Source organism: Oncorhynchus tshawytscha, unplaced genomic scaffold (genome assembly GCF_018296145.1).
Source record: "Oncorhynchus tshawytscha isolate Ot180627B unplaced genomic scaffold, Otsh_v2.0 Un_scaffold_4092_pilon_pilon, whole genome shotgun sequence".
NCBI lineage: Eukaryota > Metazoa > Chordata > Actinopteri > Salmoniformes > Salmonidae > Oncorhynchus > Oncorhynchus tshawytscha.
In genome coordinates, this window is record NW_024609661.1 from 10,001 (window position 1) to 26,898 (window position 16,898).

Genomic DNA, 16,898 nt, shown 5'->3' on the forward strand with positions numbered 1-16,898 from the left:
AGAGGTAGTAGACTGTAGAGAGAGACATCCCAGAGGTGGTAGACTGTAGAGAGAGACATCCCAGAGGTGGTAGACTGTAGAGAGAGACATCACAGAGGTGGTGGTAGACTGTAGAGAGAGACATCACAGAGGTGGTAGTAGACTGCAGAGAGAGACATCACAGAGGTGGTAGTAGACTGCAGAGAGAGACATCACAGAGGTGGTAGTAGACTGTAGAGAGAGACATCACAGAGGTGGTAGTAGACTGTAGAGAGAGACATTACAGAGGTGGTAGACTGTAGAGAGAGACATCACAGAGGTGGTAGTAGACTGTAGAGAGAGACATCACAGAGGTGGTAGTAGACTGTAGAGAGAGACATCACAGAGGTGGTAGACTGTAGAGAGAGACATCACAGAGGTAATGGTAGTAGACTGTAGAGAGAGACATCACAGAGGTAGTAGACTGTAGAGAGAGACATCACAGAGGTGGTAGTAGACTGTAGAGAGAGACATCACAGAGGTGGTAGTAGACTGTAGAGAGAGACATCACAGAGGTGGTAGTAGACTGTAGAGAGAGACATCACAGAGGTGGTAGTAGACTGTAGAGAGAGACATCACAGAGGTGGTAGACTCTAGAGAGAGACATCACAGAGGTGGTAGTAGACTGTAGAGAGAGACATCACAGAGGTGGTAGTAGACTGTAGAGAGAGACATCACAGAGGTGGTAGACTGTAGAGAGAGACATCACAGAGGTGGTAGTAGACTGTAGAGAGAGACATCACAGAGGTGGTAGACTGTAGAGAGAGACATCACAGAGGTGGTAGTAGACTGTAGAGAGAGACATCACAGAGGTGGTAGTAGACTGTAGAGAGAGACATCACAGAGGTGGTAGACTGTAGAGAGAGACATCACAGAGGTGGTAGTAGACTGTAGAGAGAGACATCACAGAGGTGGTGGTAGACTGTAGAGAGAGACATCACAGAGGTGGTAGTAGACTGTAGAGAGAGACATCACAGAGGTGGTAGACTGCAGAGAGAGACATCACAGAGGTGGTAGTAGACTGTAGAGAGAGACATCACAGAGGTGGTAGTAGACTGTAGAGAGAGACATCACAGAGGTGGTAGTAGACTGTAGAGAGAGACATCACAGAGGTGGTGGTAGACTGTAGAGAGAGACATCACAGAGGTGGTAGACTGTAGAGAGAGACATCACAGAGGTGGTAGACTGCAGAGAGAGACATCACAGAGGTGGTAGTAGACTGTAGAGAGAGACATCACAGAGGTGGTAGTAGACTGCAGAGAGAGACATCACAGAGGTGGTAGTAGACTGTAGAGAGAGACATCACAGAGGTGGTAGTAGACTGTAGAGAGAGACATCACAGAGGTGGTAGTAGACTGTAGAGAGAGACATCACAGAGGTAGTAGACTGTAGAGAGAGACATCCCAGAGGTGGTAGACTGTAGAGAGAGACATCACAGAGGTGGTAGACTGTAGAGAGAGACATCACAGAGGTAGTAGACTGTAGAGAGAGACATCCCAGAGGTGGTAGACTGTAGAGAGAGACATCCCAGAGGTGGTAGACTGTAGAGAGAGACATCACAGAGGTGGTAGTAGACTGTAGAGAGAGACATCACAGAGGTGGTAGACTGTAGAGAGAGACATTACAGAGGTGGTAGTAGACTGCAGAGAGAGACATCACAGAGGTGGTAGACTGTAGAGAGAGACATCACAGAGGTGGTAGTAGACTGCAGAGAGAGACATCACAGAGGTGGTAGACTGTAGAGAGAGACATCACAGAGGTAGTAGACTGTAGAGAGAGACATCACAGAGGTGGTAGTAGACTGTAGAGAGAGACATCACAGAGGTGGTAGACTGTAGAGAGAGACATTACAGAGGTGGTAGTAGACTGCAGAGAGAGACATCACAGAGGTGGTAGACTGTAGAGAGACATCACAGAGGTGGTAGTAGACTGCAGAGAGAGACATCACAGAGGTGGTAGTAGACTGCAGTAGAGACATTACAGAGGTGGTAGTAGACTGCAGAGAGAGACATCACAGAGGTGGTAGACTGTAGAGAGAGACATCACAGAGGTGGTAGTAGATTGTAGAGAGAGACATTACAGAGGTGGTAGTAGACTGTAGAGAGAGACATCACAGAGGTGGTAGTAGACTGTAGAGAGAGACATCACAGAGGTGGTAGTAGACTGTAGAGAGAGACATCACAGAGGTGGTAGTAGACTGTAGAGAGAGACATCACAGAGGTGGTAGTAGACTGTAGAGAGAGACATCACAGAGGTGGTAGTAGACTGTATTAGAGAGACATCACAGAGGTGGTGGTAGACTGTAGAGAGAGACATCACAGAGGTGATAAAAGCTGACTGCTAAATATACACTGATATATTATAGTATAACCTGATATATTATAGTATAACCTGATATATTATAGTAACTGTATTATAGTATAACCTGATATATTATAGTATAACCTGATATCTTATAGTATTACCTGATGTATTATAGTATAACCTGATATATTATAGTATAACCTGATATATTATAGTAACTGTATTATAGTATAACCTGATATATTATAGTATAACCTGATATATTATAGTATAACCTGATATATTATTGTAGAACCTAAATGACCAGGGGACAATAACAAAATAAAACCAACAGCACATAGCCAACACAGGAAGTAATGGCTGCCCTGAAGGGTAATTATTGGCCAGTGAGGGAACATCCTCTGTGACAGAAACTCCCTCTATCACATCTACTGTGAAGAGTGATCCCTGTTGATGAACGGTGACCGTGACCCCAGGGACAAGGAGGTCAATAACAGAAGACTGACAGCTCCAGAATATCCTTGGGTATTGATTTTGTAACCATCTGGCATAACAGCAGACTGTTAGACCTCTGGCGAGACGGAGACCGCTCTGTTTCCAACATCACTCTACACATAAGTACAGTAGTAGCCATGATATGGACCCGATGTTCACTGTATAGTTAGTCAACACACACACTTTACACACTCCCCAAAGTCCCAAACCAGCTCACCTGGTGAAGCTGCCAGGAGACACAGAGACGTCTTCTGGCATCTCCTGGAGTGGGCTTTCAGATTCAAGTCCAGTTGGCTAACAAATCCCTTTAGTCACAGGAACATTCAGAGAGCACCCTGGGACCACAACTCTCCCTGCTACCTCAATAACTCCACAAAATTACCACTGGGAACGAGATCAAATATATCTCCAAGCAAGAGATTCTTTTTGCAGAGAGACATCTACACAAATCCACTGCAACAAAATAAGGTATCCTTCAACTCCAACTCTGTTCTTCATGAGTTTTTTTTTCCTCTCTCTCTCTCTCTCTCTCTCTCTCTCTCTCTCTCTCTCTCTCTCTCTCTCTCTCTCTCTCTCTCTCTCTCTCTCTCTCTCTCTCTCTCTCTCTCTCTCTCTCTCTCTCTCTCTCTCTCTCTCTCTCTCTCTCTCTCTCTCTCTCTCTCTCTCTCTCTCTCTCTCTCTCTCTCTCTCTGGAGGACATGTATATGTATTAGATGATGGATGTCAGTGGTAGTGATGGCTCTGTACAGCCCTGGTCAAATGTAGTGCCCTAAAAGGGAACAGGGTGCCACTGGGGAGGTTATGAACATGGCAGGAAGTGGAGATAGTAGGGCAATTAGGAGGTACATGACCCACAGGTGGTGGGAGGCTGGAGGACTGACAAGAGAGGCACACACACACACACACACACACACACACACACACACACACACACACTTCTCGTGGATGAACTCTGGACCCCTAGAGACTGAATTAGAGTTCTGACTCATCCACAGGCTAGGACGAGAGGGATGGAGAGGGGGATGGAGCGGTGTAGGGGAGGGAGGGATGGATGGAGAGATGGAGGGAGGGAGGGATGGAGAGATGGAGGGATGGAGGGATGGAGAGATGGAGGGAGGGAGGGAGGGATGGAGAGATGGAGGGAGGGGGGATGGAGAGATGGATGGAGAGATGGAGGGATGGAGGGATGGAGAGATGGAGGGAGGGAGGGAGGGAGGGATGGAGAGGTGGAGGGAGGGGGGATGGTTGGAGGGAGGGAGGGAGGGATAGATGGATTATGGAGGGATGAATGGATGGATGGTCAGAGATAAAGGGAGGAATGGAGGGAGCCATCAGAGCCAATCACAGGCAGGTAAGGCACATCCTGTGTCAACAGCCCCTCATCCCCCTGAGCATGCTGAGTAAATACACCATTAGGACGGGTGGGTGGAGTGATATGGAGGGACTACTTTGGGAAAGTAGAGCGAAAATAATCTAGTCTGTTACCTGGCAACTGTCGCTGCCTACAGCGCTGAGAGTTCACAGTGGAGGTTAATATTAAACAGCAGCTGAGGTGGCCTGCCGTTTGGTGTCTGTGTGTGTGTGTGTGTGTGTGTGTGTGTGTGTGTGTGTGTGTGTGTGTGTGTGTGTGTGTGTGTGTGTGTGTGTGTGTTTGGTTAGAGAGTTAATAACTAAATAACATTTGCTCTGCTATTCTAAAGTGGATGTTCACAAACAACAAAGATAACATCACTCCAGTCTGTTCCACATCAATAACCTGTTCATATTCACCATGGAAACATGTTGCTACGGCATCTCTCTGTCCCATTACATTCACATCAATAACCTGTTCATATTCACCATGGAAACAAACCATGTTGCTACGGCATCTCTCTGTCCCATTACATCCACATCAATAACCTGTTCATATTCACCATGGAAACATGTTGCTACGGCATCTCTGTCCCATTACATTCACATCAATAACCTGTTCATATTCACCATGGAAACAAACCATGTTGCTACGGCATCTCTCTGTCCCATTACATTCACATCAATAACCTGTTCATAGTCACCATGGAAACATGTTGCTACGGCATCTCTGTCCCATTACATTCACATCAATAACCTGTTCATATTCACCATGGAAACAAACCATGTTGCTACGGCATCTCTCTGTCCCATTACATTCACATCAATAACCTGTTCATATTCACCATGGAAACATGTTGCTACGGCGTCTCTGTCCCATTACATTCACATCAATAACCTGTTCATAGTCACCATGGAAACATGTTGCTACGGCATCTCTCTGTCCCATTACATTCACATCAATAACCTGTTCATATTCACCATGGAAACAAACCATGTTGCTACGGCATCTCTCTGTCCCATTACATTCACATCCTGTCATCTTGTATTCAGAGGAGAGAGAGGCTGCAGCACATGTCTCCCTTCCCTCACTCCCCCTCTGGGAACGCCTCTGATCCAGTCTGATACAACGTGACCTCACGGCTCAGAGATAGACAGAGAGAGATAGACAGAGAGAGATAGACAGATAGAGATAGACAGAGAGAGAGAGACAGAGAGAGATACAGAGCAGCAAGATTTGTAACCTGTTGCCACGAGAAAAGGGAAACCAGTGAGGACATATCCAGTGGACACAGCAATACGTCTCCGCCCCTGATAAGTGGTCATGTCAGTGGATTTCCTGTACCGTCCTGTGTCTCCTCATCCACTGACAGTGACCAGGCGCTCCTGTCTGCCCTCTTTAATTCCATTAGCCTCTATCTCCTCATAGTCTGATCTGCTTTACAGAGAGCTGTCTGTGGGATTCATCTTTACAGTGTCCCTCCATCAAAACCATCTGGACACTACCTGACCCCATGGGCTTTTTATACAAACCAGTTATATATATATATTATATTTATATTTATATTTATATTTATATTTATATTTATATCTTCATGTATTTATTGCCTTTTGTTTAACTTGTGGATGATGTGTGTATTATTTTGTATTGCTGAATATTACTGTACTGTTGGAGATATAAACACAAGCATTATGTATTACTGTACTGTACTGTTGGAGCTATAAACACAAGCATTATGTATTACTGTACTGTTGGAGCTATAAACACAAGCATTATGTATTACTGTACTGTACTGTTGGAGCTATAAACACAAGCATTATGTATTACTGTACTGTTGTTGGAGCTATAAACACAAGCATTATGTATTACTGTACTGTTGGAGCTATAAACACAAGCATTATGTATTACTGTACTGTTGGAGCTATAAACACAAGCATTATGTATTACTGTACTGTTGGAGCTATAAACACAAGCATTATGTATTACTGTACTGTTGGAGCTATAAACACAAGCATTATGTATTACTGTAGTGTTGGAGCTATGAACACAAGCATTATGTATAACTGTACTGTTGGAGCTATAAACACAAGCATTATGTATTACTGTACTGTTGGAGCTATAAACACAAGCATTATGTATTACTGTACTGTTGGAGCTATAAACACAAGCATTATGTATTACTGTACTGTTGGAGCTATAAACACAAGCATTATGTATTACTGTACTGTTGGAGCTATAAACACAAGCATTATGTATTACTGTACTGTTGGAGCTATAAACACAAGCATTATGTATTACTGTACTGTTGGAGCTATAAACACAAGCATTATGTATTACTGTACTGTTGGAGCTATAAACACAAGCATTATGTATTACTGTACTGTTGGAGCTATAAACACAAGCATTATGTATTACTGTACTGTTGGAGCTATAAACACAAGCATTATGTATTACTGTACTGTTGGAGCTATAAACACAAGCATTATGTATTACTGTACTGTTGGAGCTATAAACACAAGCATTATGTATTACTGTACTGTTGGAGCTATAAACACAAGCATTATGTATTACTGTACTGTTGGAGCTATAAACACAAGCATTATGTATTACTGTACTGTTGGAGCTATAAACACAAGCATTATGTATTACTGTACTGTTGGAGCTATAAACACAAGCATTATGTATTACTGTACTGTACTGTTGGAGCTATAAACACAAGCATTATGTATTACTGTACTGTACTGTTGGAGCTATAAACACAAGCATTATGTATTACTGTACTGTTGGAGCTATAAACACAAGCATTATGTATTACTGTACTGTTGGAGCTATAAACACAAGCATTATGTATTACTGTACTGTTGGAGCTATAAACACAAGCATTATGTATTACTGTACTGTTGGAGCTATAAACACAAGCATTATGTATTACTGTACTGTACTGTTGGAGCTATAAACACAAGCATTATGTATTACTGTACTGTTGGAGCTATAAACACAAGCATTATGTATTACTGTACTGTTGGAGCTATAAACACAAGCATTATGTATTACTGTACTGTACTGTTGGAGCTATAAACACAAGCATTATGTATTACTGTACTGTTGGAGCTATAAACACAAGCATTATGTATTACTGTACTGTTGGAGCTATAAACACAAGCATTATGTATTACTGTACTGTTGGAGCTATAAACACAAGCATTATGTATTACTGTACTGTTGGAGCTATAAACACAAGCATTATGTATTACTGTACTGTTGGAGCTATAAACACAAGCATTATGTATTACTGTACTGTACTGTTGGAGCTATAAACACAAGCATTATGTATTACTGTACTGTTGGAGCTATAAACACAAGCATTATGTATTACTGTACTGTTGGAGCTATAAACACAAGCATTATGTATTACTGTACTGTTGGAGCTATAAACACAAGCATTATTATTACTGTACTGTTGCTATAAACACAACTGTATTACTGTACTGTTGGAGCTATAAACACAAGCATTATGTATTACTGTACTGTTGGAGCTATAAACACAAGCATTATGTATTACTGTACTGTTGGAGCTATAAACACAAGCATTATGTATTACTGTACTGTTGAAGCTATAAACACAAGCATTATGTATTACTGTACTGTTGGAGCTATAAACACAAGCATTATGTATTACTGTACTGTACTGTTGGAGCTATAAACACAAGCATTATGTATTACTGTACTGTTGGAGCTATAAACACAAGCATTATGTATTACTGTACTGTTGGAGCTATAAACACAAGCATTATGTATTACTGTACTGTACTGTTGGAGCTATAAACACAAGCATTATGTATTACTGTACTGTTGGAGCTATAAACACAAGCATTATGTATTACTGTACTGTACTGTTGGAGCTATAAACACAAGCATTATGTATTACTGTACTGTTGGAGCTATAAACACAAGCATTATGTATTACTGTACTGTTGGAGCTATAAACACAAGCATTATGTATTACTGTACTGTTGGAGCTATAAACACAAGCATTATGTATTACTTACTGTACTGTTGGAGCTATAAACACAAGCATTATGTATTACTGTACTGTTGGAGCTATAAACACAAGCATTATGTATTACTGTACTGTTGGAGCTATAAACACAAGCATTATGTATTACTGTACTGTACTGTTGGAGCTATAAACACAAGCATTATGTATTACTGTACTGTTGGAGCTATAAACACAAGCATTATGTATTACTGTACTGTTGGAGCTATAAACACAAGCATTATGTATTACTGTACTGTTGGAGCTATAAACACAAGCATTATGTATTACTGTACTGTTGGAGCTATAAACACAAGCATTATGTATTACTGTACTGTACTGTTGGAGCTATAAACACAAGCATTATGTATTACTGTACTGTTGGAGCTATAAACACAAGCATTATGTATTACTGTACTGTACTGTTGGAGCTATAAACACAAGCATTATGTATTACTGTACTGTTGGAGCTATAAACACAAGCATTATGTATTACTGTACTGTTGGAGCTATAAACACAAGCATTATGTATTACTGTACTGTTGGAGCTATAAACACAAGCATTATGTATTACTGTACTGTTGGAGCTATAAACACAAGCATTATTGTATTACTGTAGCATTATGTACTGTTGGAGCTATAAACACAAGCATTATGTATTACTGTACTGTTGGAGCTATAAACACAAGCATTATGTATTACTGTACTGTACTGTTGGAGCTATAAACACAAGCATTATGTATTACTGTACTGTTGGAGCTATAAACACAAGCATTATGTATTACTGTACTGTTGGAGCTATAAACACAAGCATTATGTATTACTGTACTGTTGGAGCTATAAACACAAGCATTATGTATTACTGTACTGTACTGTTGGAGCTATAAACACAAGCATTATGTATTACTGTACTGTTGGAGCTATAAACACAAGCATTATGTATTACTGTACTGTACTGTTGGAGCTATAAACACAAGCATTATGTATTACTGTACTGTACTGTTGGAGCTATAAACACAAGCATTATGTATTACTGTACTGTTGGAGCTATAAACACAAGCATTATGTATTACTGTACTGTACTGTTGGAGCTATAAACACAAGCATTATGTATTACTGTACTGTTGGAGCTATAAACACAAGCATTATGTATTACTGTACTGTACTGTTGGAGCTATAAACACAAGCATTATGTATTACTGTACTGTTGGAGCTATAAACACAAGCATTATGTATTACTGTACTGTTGGAGCTATAAACACAAGCATTTGTATTACTGTACTGTTGGAGCTATACTGTACTGTTGGAGCTATAAACACAAGCATTATGTATTACTGTACTGTTGGAGCTATAAACACAAACATTATGTATTACTGTACTGTTGGAGCTATAAACACAAGCATTATGTATTACTGTACTGTTGGAGCTATAAACACAAACATTATGTATTACTGTACTGTTGGAGCTATAAACACAAACATTATGTATTACTGTACTGTTGGAGCTATAAACACAAGCCTTATGTATTTAGTTGATGGCTTTTTAATGGAAGGTTTGGGAATCGCCTCCTTTTAGGTGGTTGTAGAATTTAACGGCTCATCTTTGGATTTTGATAATTAGTGGGTATCGGCCTAATTCTGCTCTGCATGCATTATTTGGTGTAATGCATGCAGTCTCCCTCCCTCCCTCTCTCCCTCCCTCCCTCTCTCCCCACCCCACCACGTTAAGCTCAGGAAGGGTGATTGGTTTGAATTGGATCTTATGTTTCTGTACCTGGCAGCAGAGCAGCGGAGATGCCAAAGCCTGCTGCCCCACTGCATCACACACACACCACACACACACCACACACACACACACACACACACACACACACACACACACACACACACACACACACACACACACACACACACACACACACACACACACACACACACACACACACACACACACACACACACACACACACACACACACATCCAATTAGAGTTGATTTCCCCTTGTCTAAAAGGCTCTAAAAAGAGAATTGAGGACTGTCTGTTATACTGCTGACTAAATAAGAGAGGGAGAGAGAGAGGGGGAGAGAGTGAGAGAGATAGGGGGAGAGTGAGAGAGAGGGGGATAGAGAGTTGAGAGAGAGAGGGGGAGAGAGAGTTGGAGAGAGAGAGGGGGAGAGAGTGAGAGAGAGAGGGGGAGAGAGTTGGAGAGAGAGAGAGAGAGGGGAGAGTGAGAGAGAGGGGGAGAGTCAGAGAGAGGGGGAGAGAGAGTTGGAGAGAGAGAGGGAGAGAGAGAGAGGGGGAGTGAGAGAGAGGGGAGAGAGAGAGAGAGAGAGAGAGAGAGAGAGACCGGGGAAGGAGGGAGAGAGAGAAAGAGAGAGAGAATGTGGGAGAGAGAGAGAGAGAGGGGGGGGGAGAAAGAGAGATAGAGTTCATAGGTTAGGTAGAAAAAAAAACAGAATAGGAGAATCAGTTAAATTGAAATCATTCACATCCAAATCCATTTTAGTCTGTGTGTTCAATCTAGTAATTCAAAGTGAGGAAACGTTGTGATGCTGATGAGTATCCAGCCTCTGTGCCTCAGCCAGTCTGTCTTGGAGTCAGTCAGTCTGTCTTGGAGTCAGTCAGTCTATGTTGGAGTCAGTCAGTCTGTGTTGGAGTCAGTCAGTCAGTCTCTCAGTCTGTCCTGAAGTCAGTCAGTCTGTCCTGGAGTCAGTCAGTCTGTGCTGGAGTCAGTCAGTCTGTGCTGGAGTCAGTCAGTCTGTCTTGGAGTTAGTCAGTCTGTCTTGGAGATAGTCAGTCTGTCTTGGAGTCAGTCTGTCCTGGCGTCAGTCAGTCTGTCTTGGAGTCAGCCAGTCTGTGTTGGAGTCAGTCAGTCTGTGTTGGAGTCAGTCAGTCTGTGTTGGAGTCAGTCAGTCTGTGTTGGAGTCAGTCAGTCTGTGTTGGAGTCAGTCAGTCTGTGTTGGAGTCAGTCAATCTGTGCTGGAGTCAGTCAATCTGTGCTGGAGTCAGTCAATCTGTGCTGGAGTCAGTCAGTCTGTGCTGGAGTCAGTCAGTCTGTCTTGGAGTCAGCCAGTCTGTGTTGGAGTCAGCCAGTCTGTGTTGGAGTCAGTCAGTCTGTGTTGGAGTCAGCCAGTCTGTGCTGGAGTGCTCTGCTCAATGAACAGAGGAGGGAAAGTCCCAGGGAAAATAGAAGGAAATGGAGATTGATGCATAACAGGATGTACTGTATAGCCTGCTGCTGATGGTGTTACTTTTGTGGTTAATAATCATCTCAGGAGCATATTATCAGACTCTTTAATGAGGATCCTCAGTCTATATCTTCATATGTTGATGACAGTGTCTCTGAATAAACTGAGCATTTACTACTAACAGATACCAAGACATGTGACTAGCAGGGATGGGCTTAATTCCATTTCAATTCAGAAAGAAAACCAAATCCCAATTCCAACCAACAGCTGTGCATGGTTCCCTCTCTCCTCTCTGCCTCCAACCAACAGCTGTCCATGATTCCCTCTCTCCTCTCTCCTCTCTGCCTCCAACCAACAGCTGTCCATGATTCCCTCTCTCCTCTCTCCTCTCTGTCTCCAACCAACAGCTGTCCATGATTCCCTCTCTCCTCTCTCCTCTCTCCTCTCTGCCTCCAACCAACAGCTGTCCATGATTCCCTCTCTCCTCTCTCCTCTCTGCCTCCAACCAACAGCTGTCCATGATTCCCTCTCTCCTCTCTCCTCTCTGTCTCCAACCAACAGCTGTCCATGATTCCCTCTCCTCTCTCTCTCTCCAACCTCTCTCCTCTCTCCTCTCTGCCTCCAACCAACAGCTGTCCATGATTCCCTCTCTCCTCTCTCCTCTCTCCTCTCTGCCTCCAACCAACAGCTGTCCATGATTCCCTCTCTCCTCTCTCCTCTCTGTCTCCAACCAACAGCTGTCCATGGTTCCCTCTCTCCTCTCTCCTCTCTGCCTCCAACCAACAGCTGTCCATGATTCCCTCTCTCATCTCTCCTCTCTCCTCTCTGCCTCCAACCAACAGCTGTCCATGATTCCCTCTCTCCTCTCTGCCTCCAACCAACAGCTGTCCATGATTCCCTCTCTCCTCTCTCTGCCTCCAACCAACAGCTGTCCATGATTCCCTCTCTCCTCTCTGCCTCCAACCAATAGCTGTCCATGATTCCCTCTCTCCTCTCTCCTCTCTGCCTCCAACCAACAGCTGTCCATGATTCCCTCTCTCCTCTCTCTGCCTCCAACCAACAGCTGTCCATGATTCCCTCTCTCCTCTCTGCCTCCAACCAATAGCTGTCCATGGCTCCCTCTCTCCTCTCTCCTCTCTCCTCTCTGCCTCCAACCAACAGCTGTCCATGGTTCCCCTCTCCTCTCTCCTCTCTCCTCTCTCCTCTCTGCCTCCAACCAACAGCTGTCCATGATTCCCTCTCTCCTCTCTCTGCCTCCAACCAACAGCTGTCCATGATTCCCTCTCTCCTCTCTGCCTCCAACCAATAGCTGTCCATGGTTCCCTCTCCTCTCTCCTCTCTCCTCTCTCTGCCTCCAACCAACAGCTGTCCATGGTTCCCTCTCTCCTCTCTCCTCTCTCCTCTCTGCCTCCAACCAACAGCTGTCCATGGTTCCCTCTCTCCTCTCTCCTCTCCTCTCTCTGCCTCCAACCAACAGCTGTCCATGGTTCCCTCTGTCCTCTCTCCTCTCTGCCTCCAACCAACAGCTGTCCATGATTCCCTCTCTCCTCTCTGCCTCCAACCAACAGCTGTCCATGTGACATGTGTCTTGTGGGCACAACACAGGTCCAGTGTGAGTGTAGAGGGGAAACAAACACTCACTATGAATTCAGCTGCTTCATCATTCTGAATGAGATCAAACACTGACCAGGGTGTGTACGCATGAGTCAATGTCTGTGCATGGTAGGCCAGCCAGAAGTCTCTCTCTCTCGTGAGGCGGCGCACAATTGGCCCAGCGTCGTCTGGGTTAGGGGAGGGTTTGGCCCAGCGTCGTCTCGGTTAGGGGAGGCTTTGGCCCAGCGTCGTCCGGGTTAGGGGAGGGTTTGGCCCAGTGTCGTCCGGGTTAGGGGGAGGGTTTGGCCCAGCGTCGTCCGGGTTAGGGGAGGGTTTGGCCCAGCGTCGTCCGGGTTAGGGGAGGGTTTGGCCCAGCGTCGTCCGGGTTAGGGGAGGGTTTGGCCCAGCGCCGTCCGGGTTAGGGGAGGGTTTGGCCCAGTGTCGTCCGGGTTAGGGGAGGGTTTGGCCCAGCGCCGTCCGGGTTAGGGGAGGGTTTGGCCCAGTGTCGTCCGGGTTAGGGAGGGTTTGGCCCAGTGTCGTCCGGGTTAGGGGAGGGTTTGGCCCAGCGCCGTCCGGGTTAGGGGAGGGTTTGGCCCAGCGTCGTCCGGGTTAGGGGAGGGTTTGGCCCAGCGTCGTCCGGGTTAGGGGAGGGTTTGGCCCAGCGTCGTCCGGGTTAGGGGAGGGTTTGGCCCAGCGCCGTCCGGGTTAGGGGAGGGTTTGGCCCAGCGTCGTCCGGGTTAGGGGAGGGTTTGGCCCAGTGTCGTCCGGGTTAGGGGAGGGTTTGGCCCGCAGGGATGTTCTTGTCCCATCGTGCTCTAGTGACTCCTGTGGTGGTCCAGGCACAGTGCACGCTGACACGGTCACCAGGTGTACAGTGTTTCCTCCGACACATTGGTGCGGCTGGCTTCCGGGTTAATTGAGAGTTAGCGGGTCGTGTTTCGGAGGACGCATGGCTCTCGACCTTCACCTCTCCAGAATCCGTACGGGAGTCGCAGCGATGAGACAATACTATTGGTAGGACAAGACTATCCTACCAATAGGATACTACAAAATTGGAGAGAAAATGAGGTAAAAAGTACAAAAAATTTAAGATATGGGATACTGACAATACAGACAGTCTGCAGTGATAGAGAGACAGTCTGTCTGTCTGTCTGTGATACTGACAATACAGACAGTCTGCAGTGGTAGAGAGACAGTCTGTCTGTCTGTCTGTCTGTCTGTCTGTCTGTCTGTCTGTCTGTCTGTCTGTCTGTCTGTCTGTCTGTCTGTCTGTCTGTCTGTCTGTCTGTCTGTCTGTCTGTGCTGTGTAACGGGATTCTTCTGTTGAAGGAGAGGTGGACCAAAACGCAGCGTGGTTATTGTGATACATCTTTAATCAAGATGATAAATCAACAATATACAAAACAAGAAACCGAAAACAGCGAAAATATCTGGTGCAACAAACACAAAGACAGGAACAGACGAACTAGACACACAACATAGAATGCCCATCAGATCACACCCCGACCAAACAAAACATAGAAACATACAAAGCAAACTATGGTCAGGGTCTGTCTGTCTGTCTGTCTGTCTGTCTGTCTGTCTGTCTGTCTGTCTGTCTGTCTGTCTGTCTGTCTGTCTGTCTGTCTGTCTGTGCTGTGTAACGGGATTCTTCTGTTGAAGGAGAGGTGGACCAAAACGCAGCGTGGTTATTGTGATACATCTTTAATCAAGATGATAAATCAACAATATACAAAACAAGAAACCGAAAACAGCGAAAATATCTGGTGCAACAAACACAAAGACAGGAACAGACGAACTAGACACACAACATAGAATGCCCACTCAGATCACACCCCGACCAAACAAAACATAGAAACATACAAAGCAAACTATGGTCAGGGTCTGTCTGTCTGTCTGTCTGTCTGTCTGTCTGTCTGTCTGTCTGTCTGTCTGTCTGTCTGTCTGTCTGTCTGTGTCTGTCTGTCTGTCTGTCTGTCTGTCTGTCTGTCTGTGATACTGACAATACAGACAGTCTGCAGGAGCAGAGAGACAGTCTGTCTGTCTGTGATACTGACAATACAGACAGTCTGCAGGAGCGGAGAGACAGTCTGTCTGTGGGACTCATAGGAGCCCTGGGGAGGTCTACCAAACAGACATATAGACGAGGGTCACATCACAGTGACATCTGGGCAGGAAAGCTGCAATATCAGCCACGGCCGAGATGGGAAGAGGGTATTTATGTTCCACAACAGATGGGCTCTCTACAATACAGCTGGGAGGAATACAAGCAGCCTGGCTGTCTGTGTTGAAACACTGACATACCACAGAGACAGACATTTAGCTTCACTGCCCGTGTGTGTGTGTGTGTGTGTGTGTGTGTGTGTGTGTGTGTGTGTGTGTGTGTGTGTGTGTGTGTGTGTGTGTGTGTGTGTGTGTGTGTGTGTGTGTGCGTGCGTGCGGCGTGCGTGCCTGCAAGCGTGTGTGTGATTGTGTGGGTGTGTGGTGGCATCGTGCTGTCACAAATGACAAAAACAGGGTGAGTGACAGGCGCCCAGAGTGACAGCGGAGAGAGTGAGAGAGAGAGAGAGAGAAACAGAGAGACAGAGAGAGAGTGAAAGAGAGAGACAGAGAGAGAGAGACAGAGAAAGACAGAGACAGAAACAGAGACAGAGACAGAGACAGAGACAGAGACAGAGACAGAGACAGAGAGAGAGACAGAGAGAGAGAGAGAGACAGAGAGACAGAGACAGAGACAGAGACAGAGACAGAGACAGAGAGAGAGAGAGAGAGAGAGAGAGAGAGCGAGAGACAGAGAGAGAGAGAGAGAGAGACAGAGACAGAGAGAGGGAGGTCATTCACAGCTAGTAGTTGAATGGCTTTGTGACCCTAGGACCATCCCAGACTGCCTCCTTACATTGTAGATATACAGAAGATAGAGCTGTAGCTAGGACCATCCCAGACTGCCTCCTTACATTGTAGATATACAGAAGATAGAGCTGTAGCTAGGACCATCCCAGACTGCCTCCTTACATTGTAGATATACAGAAGATAGAGCTGTAGCTAGGACCATCCCAGACTACCTCCTTACATTGTAGATATACAGAAGATAGAGCTGTAGCTAGGACCATCCCAGGCTACCTCCTTACATTGTAGATATACAGAAGATAGAGCTGTAGCTAGGACCATCCCAGGCTACCTCCTTACATTGTAGATATACAGAAGATAGAGCTGTAGCTAGGACCATCCCAGACTGCCTCCTTACATTGTAGATATACAGAAGATAGAGCTGTAGCTAGGACCATCCCAGACTGCCTCCTTACATTGTAGATATACAGAAGATAGAGCTGTAGCTAGGACCATCCCAGGCTACCTCCTTACATTGTAGATATACAGAAGATAGAGCTGTAGCTAGGACCATCCCAGGCTACCTCCTTACATTGTAGATATACAGAAGATAGAGCTGTAGCTAGGACCATCCCAGACTACCTCCTTACATTGTAGCTATAAATAATCCATTGTGCCAATAAATTCACAAATCAATCAATCCAGTCAAACTATGCATCACTGTGACTGTTTAATGTCTCTCCTCATTGTCAATCAATCAGTCAGACTGTAACCAGTCCTCATAATGTCTGTCCTGTTGAAACCCAGTTCAGAACCAGTCCTCATAATGTCTGACCTGTTAAAACCCAGTTCAGAACCAGTCCTCATAATGTATCTCCTGTTAAAACCCAGTTCAGAACCAGTCCTCATAATGTCTGACCTGTTAAAACCCAGTTCAGAACCAGTCCTCATAATGTCTGACCTGTTAAAACCCGGTTCAGAACCAGTCCTCATAATGTATCTCCTGTTAAAACCCAGTTCAGAACCAGTCCTCATAATGTCTGACCTGTTGAAACCCAGTTCAGAACCAGTCCTCATAATGTATCTCC

General features: G+C 44.9%; 1 protein-coding gene across 1 annotated transcript in view; it reads right to left on the bottom strand.

Annotated features, from left to right (window-relative positions):
- LOC121845401 overlaps positions 1-16,898 on the bottom strand; it is a 56,754-nt gene that overhangs the window by 1,276 nt on the left and 38,580 nt on the right. The window lies entirely within an intron of this gene.